Here is a 16,340-nt window from a genome sequence, read left to right on the forward strand (position 1 = left end):
AAACAACAAAAACACACAAAACACCCCAACAAAAAAACTACTCTTACAGATAGCAAAATGTTTTCAAAATTCAGTGAACAGTTTATATACATTTACTCTCCTCACTTCCATAAGAAAGGCATGAACTTGCTTATGCAAAAGATAACACCTTGTAACTAATGTTCCTGTTAATGAGGGCTAGTTACAGAAGACAGTCTGAAGTACAATACCAATGACATCCACATTAATGCCAAAGGCGTTTATCATGATTAATGTTAATGCAATCAATAAATATCAGAAGAATTAATAATGATTAGGTCTGTAATTTTGAAGGATTACCCTGCAAAATAAAGCAGAGTCAAGTGTTTATATTGGGTTTCTAACAGACTTGAGAGCTTGAATGAAGAAACAACACGGGTTTGTAGCATAATTCCCCAGAGCACACCCCAGGCTAAATTCTGAAATACTCAATTTGCCACTCGCAAAGCTACACATGCAGTTAGCCTGCATTTACACATGTAAATTAGGGAATGGGATGGTAAAGAGTAATATGTATTTACGTATGAATATCTAATACTAAACTATGCGATTACTTATTTTGCAGGAATATTCTGCATGCACAGCAGGTGCAGGCAAAAACAAGAAACCCACATGTGAGAATATATTCCCCTAAAAATACAAAAACATATTTTAGCACCAGACCTGTTGTCTCCTATCATATGGCTCCTACAGTGAGTAATGTTTTACTTCGCAAACACTTATTGATCTCAATGGGAATATTTACAGTGTGAGGAATGGAGTTGCACATTCAGGACAAGTGGAGATTGACTTTGTAGCCAAAAGGACAGCACAGGCGGTCATGAATGCAGAGAACCACCTTCTCCTAAAGCCAGTGCATTTTTCTCATTAAAATACAGAGGTCTGGAACATGCTGTGGTGAACTCCCAGAGGATGCCACTGAGGCTCCATCTGATGGGAACGCTTCTGAATTCCTTCATGCAGATAAATGTGGGAGGGTAAGCATTCCCACAGAGAAGTTTCAAAGTGTTTTGGTTTAGGGTAAAGTGTTCCCTCTGTACATGCTCTGAATATAGCTCAGCTTTTGGGCCAGCTTCTGGGCTTCAGGTTAAAGGTAATACATTTTCAATAACCACAAGTATCCTTTTTCAGAAAAATATCAAATATCATTGGTAATTGGAAAAAAATTATCAGTATCTCACAACTTTCTAATATTCAGAACATTTCAAAACAATCTTATTAGCTATTCATCTTTTATGCTGCTTGTTACATTCTTCATCATCACCTTCAACAAAGATAAAAGGCTTGTCAAGTTATCTTTTTAGGGAAATGCTGAATCTCTTTCTTGATATGGTTCTCCTGCACCAAGTACTGCAATATCTATGTTGCATATCCCAGTGAGAATGCTACTGCTTGAGAAACAAACTATTTTTATTGATATATTGATCTATCCATCAATAAATACCAGGAGCTATCTATATGTCAGTAGATATCTTTATAGCTAGATATCAATAGATTCATAAAATTGATGTCAGGTTTTGCAAAAGCCTGCTTTTAATTCAACGAAAATTTAAGTCTACAGGGTCCTGATGCCACCTGTTCAAATAAAACATGTAGTGTGACCCTCCAGTCTCTTAAACATGACTTTTAAAAACATAGCAGAGTCGAACTGCTTACAAAAATCACTTGAAAATGTCTAAATTTCCAGGCATACTTTCAGACTGAGAATAACCAGTACACTCCCAGTAATGCTATGAAGTGGGAAATACGCTTTTTGTGAAAATTGTTATTGAAACATGAAGGGGAAGAAAACAGCACGGAACATTTAGCTCCACAGGGCTAAATGCCAATACTGGCAAACAAACTGAATAAAGGATTAAAATCTTCTCTCTTGACACTGCACCACATTTGTTACAATAGCCTCAGGACTGAAGTTGCCTGTGTGGCTCTTTCTTCCATGATACGCTTATGAGAATTGCATGTGCTGGATTGGGGCAATATGCACTTAATTATGCTCACAAATAGACCTTATTCCTGTACACTTAGAGACTAATACACAGAGAGTTAGCTGCTGGAGAAAGGGCTGTTATGAGGCAGGCTTTTCCAGAAAATGAGTGCATGAGTTGCAGAGTTTGTCTCTGAGTCAGTCTGACTGGATTATTCTTTGAACAGAAATATAATTTCTACAATATATACATATACAAAGTAAAGCCTAGACGATATGTCAAACTATCATGTACAATATTCATACATTCCTTAGCCAAGCAGAACTTCTGTAGGCTCCAGCAGAAGATTTGATTGGTAAAAAGCATAAGACTGAGGTCTATATGTTTTCTTAACCCCTTTTTCTCCCCTCACAAACAAAAGCTCTATTAAATCCTTTTCCTAGTGATCCAAATATTTCAACTGTCTCTTATCAATTGACTAAAAGCTCTAGTTCAAACATATTTTAAATCCTGGTTGTATTCCCTTCTTGATCCTGAAATATCCAAGTTATGTTTTGTCCCACTTGCATTAAAAAATCCACACACTCACATATTATATATAAAAGGACTTAAATGCTATCTTGCCATTCAAAACTCTGTTGCAATTTAATTTACTACAACCTCCTCAGAGATTGTATTTCCAAGCTGTTATTTAGTCTACTGCCAATATGATCAAGGAATCTTAGTTTACCATCAACTAGAAAAAGAAACATGTTGCTGTGTCTTTTAAGTCCTCAGTCAGGACAGTAGACATGTCAAATTCAAATGGACTTGGACATAGCTCCACTGCAAGTTTAACAAAGAAGGAACAGAAAATTAGTAATAGTGTTTGTAAAACACTACCATTCCATACTGTAAGTTATGTTTAAACATAAGTTGTCCAGACATTAATTCACCCTCACAGCCACCAGATAGAAGATGCTATTAAAAACTGGAACTTCACCAGCTAAAGGAATAAAACTGATCACAGCATTTTACACATGGCATAGAGAGAATATCAAGAATGTCTATAAAATAAGATAATTTAAAATGTTTCTCCATTGTAGATATACATAGCACATATAGCACACAGCACATAGAGCACACACTGGCATGCACCCAGCATTACATTTAACTCTTCAGCTTATCTTGTCTTTCTCTAAATGCGAAGTTACTGAATTTCCAACACCGATGGGCTGATTGCCAGTAACAAAAAAGCAATCTTTTAGAGTAAAATATATTCTAAGTTAGTTTGGCATGGCATCTAAAGAAAATAAAAAAAACCTATTTTTGTGTTCAGTATGCTATTTTTTAAAATAAAGAGCATAGCGAATGCAATTTGAAATAAATAATTTACATCTAGGCTATCAGCTTGTATAAGCACTTCCAGCAAAGCAGAATTTAAATGGCTGTGGTTACAAATGTGTCCTTAAAATGTATTCTCTGAAAAATGGAAACAATGGTAGGTCCTTAAATAACTACTAGTTGCTGTAATTCAGAAAAAAAAAAAAATCTATAAATAAGAGCAAGTTTAAAAACAGATGCAGGAATAAATAAAAAGCACCAAAAAAAGAGAAAAGGACTGCTGAGATTTAACTATTGCTATGAATGTGAGCATTTTCTTACTTATTTCTCCCTTTTTCTTCCTGATGATAAATCATAACAAAACACCCGCATACCCACAAACTGATGAGCCAAACTGAAAAAAAAAAAAAAAAATAGTATAAGATGTCTGGAGTCTTCAGTAACAGCCTAATTTTGCTCCCGTTTAAATTGCTAGTTAGAGTAAGTCAGACCAACTCTTAACATTATTTTTTCCAGAATGCTAAATACTGTGCATAAAGAGTGGGTAGTATCCCTTTAAATAATCAGAGATGTATTCTAGGGTCCTTTTCATCTTCTATAATTTAGAAACTACCAGGATCCTTCCAGAACTGTAGTGTTGTTTGACCAAGTATAGATTTAATTTCTGTTCACTCAACATAAACCCTGTTCCCAGAGTCCTGGTCCCATGGGCCTGACTTGGACATCCCAAAGTCATTCCCCTGGATGTCCTCTTTAAAGCTGTTATCATTTCAATCTCAGTGCTCCTGGGTGTTTTCCACATATTACCCACATAGAACAGTGCCTCAAAGCTATTTATCTGAACGTGAAGCTGGGGGGAAAAAAACTCTCGTCACTGATATCTCTGTTTTGGGACGGAGACTGAGGGGTTATAAAAGTTGTTTTCCCCTCTGCATCTGCTCTGTGTTTTGGAAGTGCTCCAAGGACTCTGAAACCAGGAGGGCTCCATACAATTGGGCAAGATTAGTGTTCTCTTGATTTCTGTAGAAGGCGAGTACAGCCTTTCCACAGAAACATTTTTTTTCTCTTCTTACTCTCTTTTGGGTCCTGTACAATTCACCACTAGATGGATCATAGCTTCCCTGGAAGGATACTCAGATTTGTTCCCCATTCCAACAAAATAGCCAGGAACCTACAATCTGGTCAGAGGTCAGGGAGAAAAATCTAGTCCATAAGAACCTCAGGTTTTCCCCATACATTAGCCATGAAGAGAGTATTTACAGATTTATTAATGTATTCTGGAAGTTCATCATCCCTTCCATTACCCTATTTGTACTAATCCACATCCAAATCAGGATAAACAGCTGATTCAAGGGGCAAAATACAACATCAGGTGACTTGAGCATCTACAAATGGATATTAGGCAATCAGAACTTCTATGTAGCTTTGAAAATATAAGCTATTATTTCTTGTTTACTTTGAGAATAATATGCTGCTAACTGCTCCTCAAATCCTTTCTTAGTTTCAGGATGCTGATGAAGACTGAGGGACTGTGACATGCAAATCCCCTGCTGCAAAGGGTAAGGAATAAGCATAAAGTCTGGATTTCTTTCACTGAGATGTTCTGCTCCCTCCTCATCAAGTGGCCATGCTAACCACAGTGCAATTTTTTTGGTCTTTGTCACCTTTAAACAACAGTCCCAAAACATTCATGAACTCATTGCAGAAAGATAATGCATTCAAATGAAAAAAGCCACAAACACTTACAAGAAGTTTGAACAGATAAACTACAGGTCTTTTTGTTTCATGTTCATAATCTCAGATGCAAGAAGTATGGATAAAATGTGATTATGAGACCCATGATCAAGTGAGTCTGGCCTCAAATTTTCAATAAATCTTTTTAGTCACTTTTGGATAGCAGTTCTGCTCTTGCAAATTACTTTTCCTTCATAACACAATGGTTCATCCCAGACTTAGAACTGAATTATTTCAAGATGAGTGACAGCACGTTTTTAATATTCCCTGAAAACTATTCAGAGGGAAATAAGGGTAAGATTGGGGAAAAAAAAAATATTATTGGCTGGATTTAAAGAATATTCTCCTCTACAGTGCAGATAACAGTCTATCCTGTTCCTTTTCTTGATGGCATTATAGAAAGCCACTTCATTTACATCTTCTCTGTAAATGTTAGCCAATCTCCCCCTCTTCTCCACTACATTATACTTGGACTGCTAACAGTATTTTAAATTCACTTGTAATTAACCTTTAAGGGATTTTAGTTTGTCCTGACTGTAAAACAAACTTGTGTTTGAGTCTTAACAGCTGTGCTTCCTAAGCCTTGGGATTTCTTTGTTTGGGAAAAATAATCCAAACTTCTAATATCTAAGAGTAAAAAATATTACTAGAGAGAGCATTTGCATCTCCGTTGCACAAAACACCACAACCACTTTTGTATGTCTTTGTTGAAAAGCATTTTGTAAGCCTTTTCTGGGTCAGATTTCTTCCTGTATACAGGCTTTGCCGATTATGATAACGTTAAATCCATCACATTAAAATTTAATAATTCATCTGAGCCTTGAAAAAATAAACTAGAAGTCTCACAAGTTTGGAGGGAGGCAAGCTTTGTACACAAAAGATATTTTGACACCATCTCTTGCAGGATGCAATGTAAGAGCTTGAAAGAAGCACAGCTTGCAAAGGCTACCAAATGGAAGGCTCCGCAAGTTCTGTTTTTGGACAGAAGTCCAGATTTTTTTTTTTTTTTCTTGCAAGTCAACCTATGTCTCTTGTTCAATTCTACAGAGGCACACAGAGGGCATGTGTCTTGCCAGATTACCACACCAAGCAGAGAAACAGCAGTACAACTACTTATATTTTTCACATCTGGTTTTGCCTGGTATTCAGCAATTGCTTCCAGGCTTTGTCTCAGAGGAGTGATGGCTCCTAGCCCTTCAAGAAGCCTGAACTGCTTTGAAAAACTTTAAAAAAACCCCAACACTTTAAAGAAGTTACACAGCCACAAATCTTCAGCTGAAGGATAGCTTTAGCTGCCATCTCCTTTAGCACATGAACATGAGTATACCCCCCAGAAAGTGCTACAGCTTTTCAGGGTTACTACAGCTGAGAGGTAAGATGAGCCTGTAGTGCTGACTGACCTGGAAAGAGGACACTGTGCCAGCCAGCACTGTTGTAGAAAGGTTCAATATGGCTGCTAATGGGTGAAGAGGGGCAGGGAAAGAAGGAGGTTAAGTCAATTAAAGCCAGGCAGTGACATTCATTGGAGAAAGGGCTAGAGACGCATCACAAAATTGACCTCTAGGATCCTGGCATTCCAACAGGGATATCTATCTGCAAAGTTAATGTAACCCACTGGAAAATAAGAAATGCAAGGAAATCCAGGTCTAGATTCCAAGAATGAATCCAAAATCCTTTTTTTTCTGTCCTGATCCCTCACTGACACAAGCCAAATCTCACCTACTACCAGCATCCTTGCTCAAACTGTTGCATGAAAAATTTCCATTCATCCATTCAGCAAAATGAAAACTTTTCCTTTCATGTGTAACTATTACTAGATTACACTTGATTACCTATTTAATGATGAAGCATATACTACTTTGGTCTACTGTGCAACTTCCTCCATCCCTTACTTTGTTCATCTTTGCCCTTGCACTGTTACTGAATCTTTTAATTTCCTTAACCAGCACTGTTTGAGAAGTTATTAAGCAGCATATAGTGTCTGATACCCTTTTTAATAGCTAGCTTGCCTGCTGCAGAGCAGACAATTGCTGCATAGCAGCAATTATATGGAAACAAAAGGGCTGAGTCTTAAAGCAGCTTAAAATAAAATTAAAGACAATTTTATCAAAAGATAACATCATGACAAAATCATGTGGATTTACTCTAGCTCTGTGTTCTCTGAAAGTCTGTGTAGAAGTGCTGGGGAAAAAACATCAACAACAAAACCCGTTTAAACCTTGAGCATCAACAATTCTCATTTTACAGACTTGCTCAAAACAAGCCAGGGCAACATTCTTGTTAAGAGAATAAAACACAGAACTTGATGCCATTTGACAAAAATCACACTTTCCTTGCCACCTATTAGTCAGATTGTCAGGCAATTTTCCCTTCCAGCCTTTCTATCTCGGATCTAACTTTACCTTCCTGTGTGCTTTTTTCTTCCCCTGAGCATTGCAGAACATTGGCTTTCATCCTCCCATGGCCTGTTCTCCCTTTCTCCTTAGGATCTGCTCCAGCCAGGTAAAGCAACTTGCTCTCTCTCTTCATGTTTTCTCCTCCACCTCTTCTTTTTTAAAATTTTTTTCCCCACCTACTTCACCCTATCTCCTCCAATGTCAAGAATCAACAAGATCTAGAGGACTTGGCACTGGACTGAGAATCTGAAGGCTCATATCCTGGTCCCACCTCTCCCATTACTTTGTTGCATGACTAATTTTGGATGAGCAATCTGATTTCTCTTATGCTTTGGTGATTATGATACTTTGACACCTTTGTAAAACACTTTTGCATGATCTAAGTAAAAAGGATTACATTTGTGTTCCTCCCCAAACCATATTTTCCAGGGTTAGAAGGCCCATTTCTTAGCATAATTCACATCACCAGAAGTTCCTTTACATCCCCTCTCTTTTCTGAATACTCATGTTTCATGGCTCCCCTTTTCTTGCCCAAACTATTAGCATGGAAACAGGCTCTGCTGGAGAGATGCAGTGTGAAGCACAGTACCACAACCTAGTCCAGGGCAGACAAAAGAACACACAGCTGGTAGCATTAGTTTAATTGCAAGCCCTACAATGGAAAGAGCTGCCTGTGCTGCCCTGGATGAGCTTGGCATTCTCCCAAGCATAGATATTACTGAACAATACTGCTCGAAATAAGACCATCCCCCAAAGGAAAAGAAATCTGTGAACAGCAATCTGGGAGAGCTTTCTTTCCTATAGTGCAAACAGCAAATGTTCAGGGAATGTTCTGCTAAGGGGATGATAGAGTAACTTTTTTTTTTTCTCTTATGGCATTGTAGAGAGAGAAAAGTATTTTCATAAGCCCAAAAAAGGCACTTTTTTTTTTTTTTTAAGAAAGAAGAGAGGCAATTCTACTAGACAAGTCAATCGAACAGAGAAATTTGAAGAGCAAACAATACTAAGGCCAGATCTTGCATTTGCCATGAAAAAGGGAAACAGACTCTACATCAAGATAAAAGAGCTTTGTATGAGTATAAAAAGAAAGCAAGGAAGACAGTACCTCAGTTGCAAAAAATACCTGGGTGTGAAAAAACTGAGAAGCCTGTAGGAGTTCAGAACATCAGTTCCATTAGCAACTCAAGAAAACCTTAGACGAGTCAAAACAACTATCACCATTATTATTTGCTAAGAATAGACATTGTGCTTATTTCACTGACTGACACACAGAATAACAATCATAAGAATAAAAATATCAACTACCTTTTATAGAACACTTTTTTATTTGTAGCTCTGAAAATGCTTTGCAAAGAAGCTCAGCATCTTCATCTCTGTTTCACAGAAGAAAAAAAACCAGATGTGCCAAGGGGAATTACTTGCCCAAGGTCAGAAAGCAGAGCAAGGAAATTGTTTGCCATGCCAAGCTAAAACATACACAAAGACTGAAAACAAAGTCTTTTGTTGCAGCTTTTTATTGTTTGTTTTGTGCATTAGTGTGCCATTGAAAGCATTTTATGTTCTGAGCCCAATATAACTAAGCTTTATGAAAACGAAAGATTTGAAAGGCAAGACGATGTGGCCTACAACAATGGGATTAAGTGACAAAGAGTTCCAGATGTGCAGCGACCCCAGAGTAAGAGCACTGTTGATTACAAGGGATGGGGGGGGGGGGGGGGGGGGGGGCATGTGCCACAATACTGAGACACAGGCATGTACATAATGGGGAGTGAAAGAGGTAAATAAAAGCAGACCTGTAGGTGGGAGACAAAGTCTTGGCAGATAACACAAAATGCCAGCAGATGTGGGGAATGTAGTATAATTATTCAATAAAGGAATAATCATTTCACAAGGAAAATTACAGATACAGTGTTCAACTGAAGGGAAATCATAAGGTATTGAGTTAAGGGGGGAGGGGAGGAACCATGCATGCAAAATTCAGCTCCTGGGAAATAAACAGTCATGATCAGGTGTTTTGGACAAAGGCATATACTTGTATCAGACTGGGTACCTGGTATCAGCAACAGAGGAACCCAGCATCTCGGCTCGTATTACTTACAAACATCCTCAACAGGGTTTCATATCTGACATGCAGCATGATTGGTCCTAAAAACCTCAGATAAGCTACATATTCACTAACTACCACATAAGACAATGAAACCCAGAAGAACACATTTTAAAAGGGTTGAAGGTGCAATGCTTATATAGTGAATATACTAATTCAGAAGTGTTAAAACAGTACTAGTGGAAGGCATGGGGATAGCAAGAGAACCCATAGGTTTTCACAAGGAACAACAATAAAGGAATATGAAGAGTAAGGGGATGTAACCACAGCTTTGAGGTCATAGAGGAGGATGTTAAACATTAGCTGGTAAGCGATGAGGCAGTGAGATTTGCAGTTGGGAAGTAATAAATCCATTTAGACATCAAGGAGGAGAATGCAGGTTGCTGCAATGTGGTAGTAATGGAAGAGAGCAGAAGATACAGCAAGAAGGCCGGTGACAGTGATACTGTAACAGCTGAAGTGGTAGATAGCCTATGCATTGACAAATGCGTCAGTTAAAAGGGCACTGAGGAAAAATCAACTTGGTGCATGTTGTAGACAAAGCAGCAGCAGGGCTTGGCAGCAGCCTCAGCATGTGAAGAGAAGGAGAGAGAAGACAATGTGCCTGAGAGTCTATTTTTGTTCTCTTACTCCAGGAATAATAATGGTGCAGTGTTCCTTTGGTGCCAGTTGCAACCTTTTACTGAGATTGCTTTGACTTTAATGGTTGCAAGAGATGCCAGGAAAAAAAGGTAATGCAGCTTTTCTTTTCCCTTGACTTTTTCCAATGTCACAGAAAAAGAAATTTGCATAACTCTGAAATGGAAAATACACAGTTGTCAATAAGGACAATTTGGGTAATACTAAATACTTAACCTTAATTGGAAGCAGCAGTTGTTCTAAAACCATGAACACCATGATAAAACAGGATTGCCATCTCTGACAATGAAGAGACACGTGTCCAACAAAAGACATACCCAACCAACTATCAGAAATCGACACAAATCCTATTTGGAATCAGAGGCAAAGCTTCCCTTTGCCTGCAAGTAAGCATTTTAGAACTGTATCTCTCCCTGACAAACACAAAACCATGTGGGAAGGAAAAAAGTGGTCTCAGCTTCCAAACCTGGAGCAGAAGTAGTTTTCCACAGCCTGTATAGCGCAAGGCAGCAGTGCCAGCTGCAGGAACACCACATAGAGTGAAGCAGTTGAACTGCTGAGTCTACTTGCTTGCTTTTCCCTCAAATGGAAGTTACAATTTTCTTCCTAGCTCTCTTAAAAGTTTTAATTGCTATTGGATCTAAGCACCAGTGCTCACTGCATTACTTCAGATACCAGCAACTTTATTCCTTCATTGCAGTCTTCAATCCTGTGGGTGCAGCATTTCATGTAGTGATTTTCTCCCCTTTCTCCAGCTCTTTCATGAAATGCACTGCCACAATATCTCTGTACATCAAGTGTATTGATTCCACTACAGGATTCTGCCTTCTTGGCACATATACTCATTTTGCAATGGTATCACCTCACAAGTTTCAAGTGAGTTGGCCTGTAACTAACGGATGTGAATGAGAGGGGAACCAGGCTTACTGTATCGAGAGCCCCTGGTTGCGGATTGCAAATAGCGTCACTCCCTTTAGCTTGCTTTTTCTACGCAGCATCACAGGGGAGGCACAAAACTCAGACATGTTTGCTTCAGATGTCAAATGCCTCTGGGGCATCACACCTGTGTGTTTAGCTCCAAGTACTGAGTTCTGCACCCATGTGGAAAAAAGGACCGACCATCATTTAGTTTGCATAGCTTCTAGGGATGCCCTGAAACTGGCACTAGAGTACTACATACCACCATCTGATCTGCAGTACTAGATGACATGCCGTGGGAGAGCAAAGAGGCAAAAGAGAAAAGAACTGACATAAACAGTATTCTTTTAATTCAGGCATGTCCAATACTTTATGAAAGCAAGGAAGTATAGTTATTCCCATTTTACCACAATGTCTGAAGTATATGACAGATTAAGCAGCACATCTGAAAAGCTGGAGTTATAAAACACAAGGCTGTTTTTCTGCCCAGTACTTAGGTAAGCAGTAAAAGCCTGGTCCATATATATGTAAGTGGCACTCTAAATGCCTAAGTCTGCTGTTTGAATCCTGTGTGCACAACAGAAAAAATGCTGAAGTTTCAAAACTGTTTCTTTAGGACTCAGTAAAGCACAATTTTCTTAGCAACATGAGCACTGCCAAGGGCGTTGTAGTAATGCCTACATGGTGTTTCTGCCATTGGGCTGGTCTGATCAAAGAACAGACACTGCCTACCTTTCCCACAGCATCTCATTAGTGTGCTGCAAGAGGCATTCCATGGAAAAAAGGAAGAAGGTCAGTTTTCAGAAATTTAATTACAGCTGACTAGCTGCCAAGAGTAAATAATTTCAAAATGCATTGTAACACGAGTTTGCATAATTCTAGTACATTATTCCATTGTCTGCAAGTCTGCTTCTGCAGAACTTGTATAAAACAGGAGGCTTAAGCTTAGCAAATAGCCCTGATCTCATTTCACCAGTTTTGAAAGGTGTGAAGTTTTCTGACTTTTCCAAGAGTTATGCCTCATCTTTGCCTATGAATTAGTGAGGAGAAAGCCAAGTACACTTTGCCATTTCTCAAGTTCCATACAATCAATTATTTTCCTTTGTTAGCAGGGGAATTTCAAACTACTATATTCCCCCTTGTGCTTTTGATACCAGCTTATTTTTAATAGGAATGTAGTCAATACCTCAGAATTTTTTTTACAAATTAGATGAAGCATTTTCTTATTTGGTAGGTCTGCAGCACCCATACACACAAATGTGTATGTATACACAGAAAACGTCACATGACCGTCTCCAGCTTCTCCTTGTGCACAGCAATATTCCAGGACAAGCTGCATGGGCCAAATGCAAGATCAAGAGAAAAAGACAGGCTACAACTTTAAGAACATAGTCTCCATCATTTATGGAAGCTGCCTGCATTTCTAAGCCTTTAAGTCATCCAACCACAGAAAAAGTCTAAGGTCAGTGCTTTGTAAAGCTTCAATTAACACAGGCACATATTTAGTATTAGTGCAAGAGATGACCCTAAATCCAGTGGTTTTGTCCCCACAATAGAAAATGAAAGCCTTTTCTACCCTGAAATTGACATTTGAATTAATGCAGCTTTCATTCCTTGTTATTTTGTATGAAGGCAGATGAGCAATGTCAAATACCATGATGATTTGCACAGAAGTTTGAAACACATATAAGGACTGTCAAATTACCACACTTCCCAAAGAAAGAAATAAAAGGGGAGACAGAGCAGGGAGGAAAAAAAAAATCCTCTTATTCTCAGTATCACTGCCATTTCTAGAGCTAAAACCAAACAGTGTTAAAATCCAGGGACATTTAAATAAAGAATGGCAAAGAGTAAGCCTAGTAACTTCATGCATCTCTAAGATTTGCAAACAAGAGAAACTAGTAGGGTATTTAAAACAGGAAAAAAAACCCCAAACAAAAAAAAGACCCAGCCCTGTTCTCTCCCTATTTGAAAAACAAGGACACGGTCCTGGAAACACAGTAAAACACCCTGCTTAAAGCAATTTTCCCCACTAATTACTAATTTAACAACCTCAATAGTTTCTTCCAGTAAGAAATGCTTTTTTTCCTATCACCTCATATTTTTTGGACTGTTTGGTGCCAGTCAGCACTTAAGGCATCCCAAGATTCTGAGGTTTTTGCGGCAATCTAAAATTGTGATTGCAACTCCATTAAATGCCTTGGGAATGCCTCCCAGGCCTGGCATCACCAACATGCTTTATCCCAACTCCATCTTGAAAGGCCTTGTTTCCCCAAGACTTCCTTTCTCTTCAAAGGACATGCAGGTATAGAGCCTCACAGAGACCTGTATGAAGTGCTTCACCCTCTCCAGTGGAACAAAACTACAGCCACAGTTTCACCATGGAACTTGTGTGTTAGCCTCACACCTTTTGGCGTTTGCCAGAAAGACAATTAACTATATAGATATTCCTCTATCTACACCGTGATTTACAGTAAAGTCCTCTACATTAACTTCCACAGAGGAGCCTGGGAGCTCAGTTCCCTTGTATTTCCATGTACAGATTCTTGGGAAGGTCTCCAAGTCTATTTGCAGATTTCACTGGAGAACAACAATGAAACATACCATAAAAGCTCTTATGAGGTGGGAGGAAGTTTCAGAGGGCTGCAGACCTCAAGCCATCCTCATACATCATCTTTTCCAGTATCTGATTCAGCTGTTTCTCAAAAACAACAAATGTGCTCTTCAAGGACATGGTTAGTTCTGAGACCCAATCTCCAGTGGACTCTATCCTACTGCCTTGTAATCACGCACATACTGAGATGCCACTGTATTGCATGTTTCTATCAGCTAAAGGACAGCTTTCTTCATGTGCAAATTTTTTATACCTGGGTGTGTAACAGAAATAGAAACTCCTCTGGCTGCAGAATATGTAAACTGCCCACTGTCTTCGGTTATTGTCTTTTTGCTGTTAATAGGAGCTGGCACAGGCTCAGTGATTCACACTAGCACATCCTACTGCAGAGCTAGGGACTACTGATATTTGTAAAGTGTCTTCTCCTTTCACAAAGGAAAACTATAGCACATAATACTGTTTCAGTGGACTGATACCATTGTTTTATTTTTAATAGATACAACTGCAAAGGGAATTGTTAACAGTACTGTTGTTATGAAAAATAGATTAGACAAAACAATACACTTAATAGAGAAAGCTGCTTACGTGAAGAATGATAAAATTAGTAGGGCACCTGTTTTAAAATATAGGCTATGACCACTTTCTTGCAGCTGAAATAAAGAGGGTTAGCAATTCTGCAAATCAGAAACCTGACCACTTCAAGTGAGGGGATTTTTAAATATCACGTCCTTATGGTGTTAAGTAAGCCTGGACAAACTAGACCAAAGAAACCTTTACATAAAGGCAGACAGCCTGGCACTGGGGAGGCAGACATCTGTGACAGAGAAGGAGAAACTGCTGGCTGGCAAAGATCGCTTTTTGTCCAACTTTGCCCTTAGTTACAGATGGCCATGCTTCTTTCCTCATTCATTTAAAACTCCAGCCAAAGGGCACTCCACCTTTCTAGATTCTATTTTCACCCCATAACTTCCATCTACAATACCACTTGGTTTTCCAAGCTGGTATGAACAGGAAGGGGTCACTGCCATATACACTATAAATTATGGCAAACATTATAAGCAAACTAAAGACCAGGTCTTACAAATTGAAATAAGCTAGCTCACACCCAAAGCAATCTAAATTACTGTGAAAAAAAATCCAGCTTGTCCAATGCAGGCACACTATTATGTTTACTTTGTATACCATGCATTTACTTTGTAATATATTAAAAGAAAAATTATTATAGTTCATAACAATTGCATTATGAATTTTACCAATTCAGGTCAATCGCTACAGATGTATTTAAGGCTACATGACAGAAACTGGAATTGAAAGTAAAGCCTTGACTTCATCTTTTCAGGAAATCTATCACTACCACTAAAGTTGTTCCAGGCAGGATGGGTAAAACCCCCAGCACAGACAGGCTGCTGCAGGATTTTAACTATCATGTTAGAGACACAGTGTTTTAGAAGACTTAAGACAGGACCTGTGCATAACTCTTACCAGCAGTTGTCTCTGCAAGCAAAGGTCACCAGTTTTTCATCCAGAAGGCTGCTGATGCCTTCAAATTCCAGAATTAAATTGGTTCACCTGAATCTGGGCTCATAAAGCCTTCTCTTTACCCACTTGCTCTGCCACAGTCCTAAATTACATTTCATTTACGTGATACAGCCCTTGCAACCTGAATGCAGATATTTGTTGAGGGCCTGCAGTACTGGGAAAGTTTTTTCATTAATTATAAGCTTGCTGGAAAACACAATTTTTGTCGCCCTGCTTACTTGGAGAGACTTACCCCTTGTAAGTAATGCCTACACATATAATCAACACGTAAGCAACTAAAGCGATCATTCAGGATGTGGAGGATTTAGACACAGTTTTCTTCTTTACTTAAGAACACGACCTCAGGTTCCCCAGTCCAAGGGAACCTGTTACTACTTGGACAAGAATATACTGGGTGGTGAAGCCCCAGACTGCCTCTCTGACCATTTCACTTTGCATAGGCTGTCAAACATGTAATGGAACAAGGCAAGGACTGTAATCCAGGGGTCCAGCAGCCTACTATTCTCCCATCAGACACTCTGTCCTTATAGTACAGTGATTATGAGAGATACAAATTGAAATCTTTTGTGGCAGAAAAGAATTTGTGCCTCCTATATCCTGATCACATGCACAAATCACTCAGCTATCACGTAAAAAAAGAAAATCTCCCTTAGGAATTCTGTGAATCCTGAGTCTCACCTCCCTTGCTGCTTTTTACAAAAACTTCAGACAAATCATTTTGCTTTGGGTAAGGCAGATACTTCTTGTCTACTGGAATAAAGGGGTTTTTTTCATATTTTATTCTTTTAATCTCTTCTTTTCAGCAGCCAAACCAAGAACTATAATTGCACACAGGCATGAAATCCCACATCATACAAGCTGCCTTTAGTAGACTGCTGAGAAGGTATATGGAACACATATCCAGCTGTCCTGGTTTCAGCTGGGATAGAGTTAATTGTCTTCCTAGTAGCTGGTACAGTGCTATGTTTTGGGTTCAGTATGTGAAGAATGTTGATAACACTGATGTTTTCAGTTGTTGCTCAGTAGTGTTTAGACTAAAGTCAAGGATTTTTCAGCTTCTCATGCCCAGCCAGCTAGACAGCTGGAGGGGCACAAGAAGTTGGCACAGGACACAACCAGGGCACCTGACC

At 38.9% G+C, this 16,340-nt stretch overlaps 1 protein-coding gene across 2 annotated transcripts in view; it reads right to left on the reverse strand.

Moving 5' to 3' along the window:
* Window positions 1–16,340, reverse strand: part of GRID2 (glutamate ionotropic receptor delta type subunit 2) — a 737,357-nt gene that overhangs the window by 308,214 nt on the left and 412,803 nt on the right. The gene's annotated exons all lie outside the window — the stretch shown is intronic.

This window comes from Haliaeetus albicilla, chromosome 1 (assembly GCF_947461875.1).
Source record: "Haliaeetus albicilla chromosome 1, bHalAlb1.1, whole genome shotgun sequence".
NCBI classification, from domain to species: Eukaryota; Metazoa; Chordata; class Aves; order Accipitriformes; family Accipitridae; genus Haliaeetus; species Haliaeetus albicilla.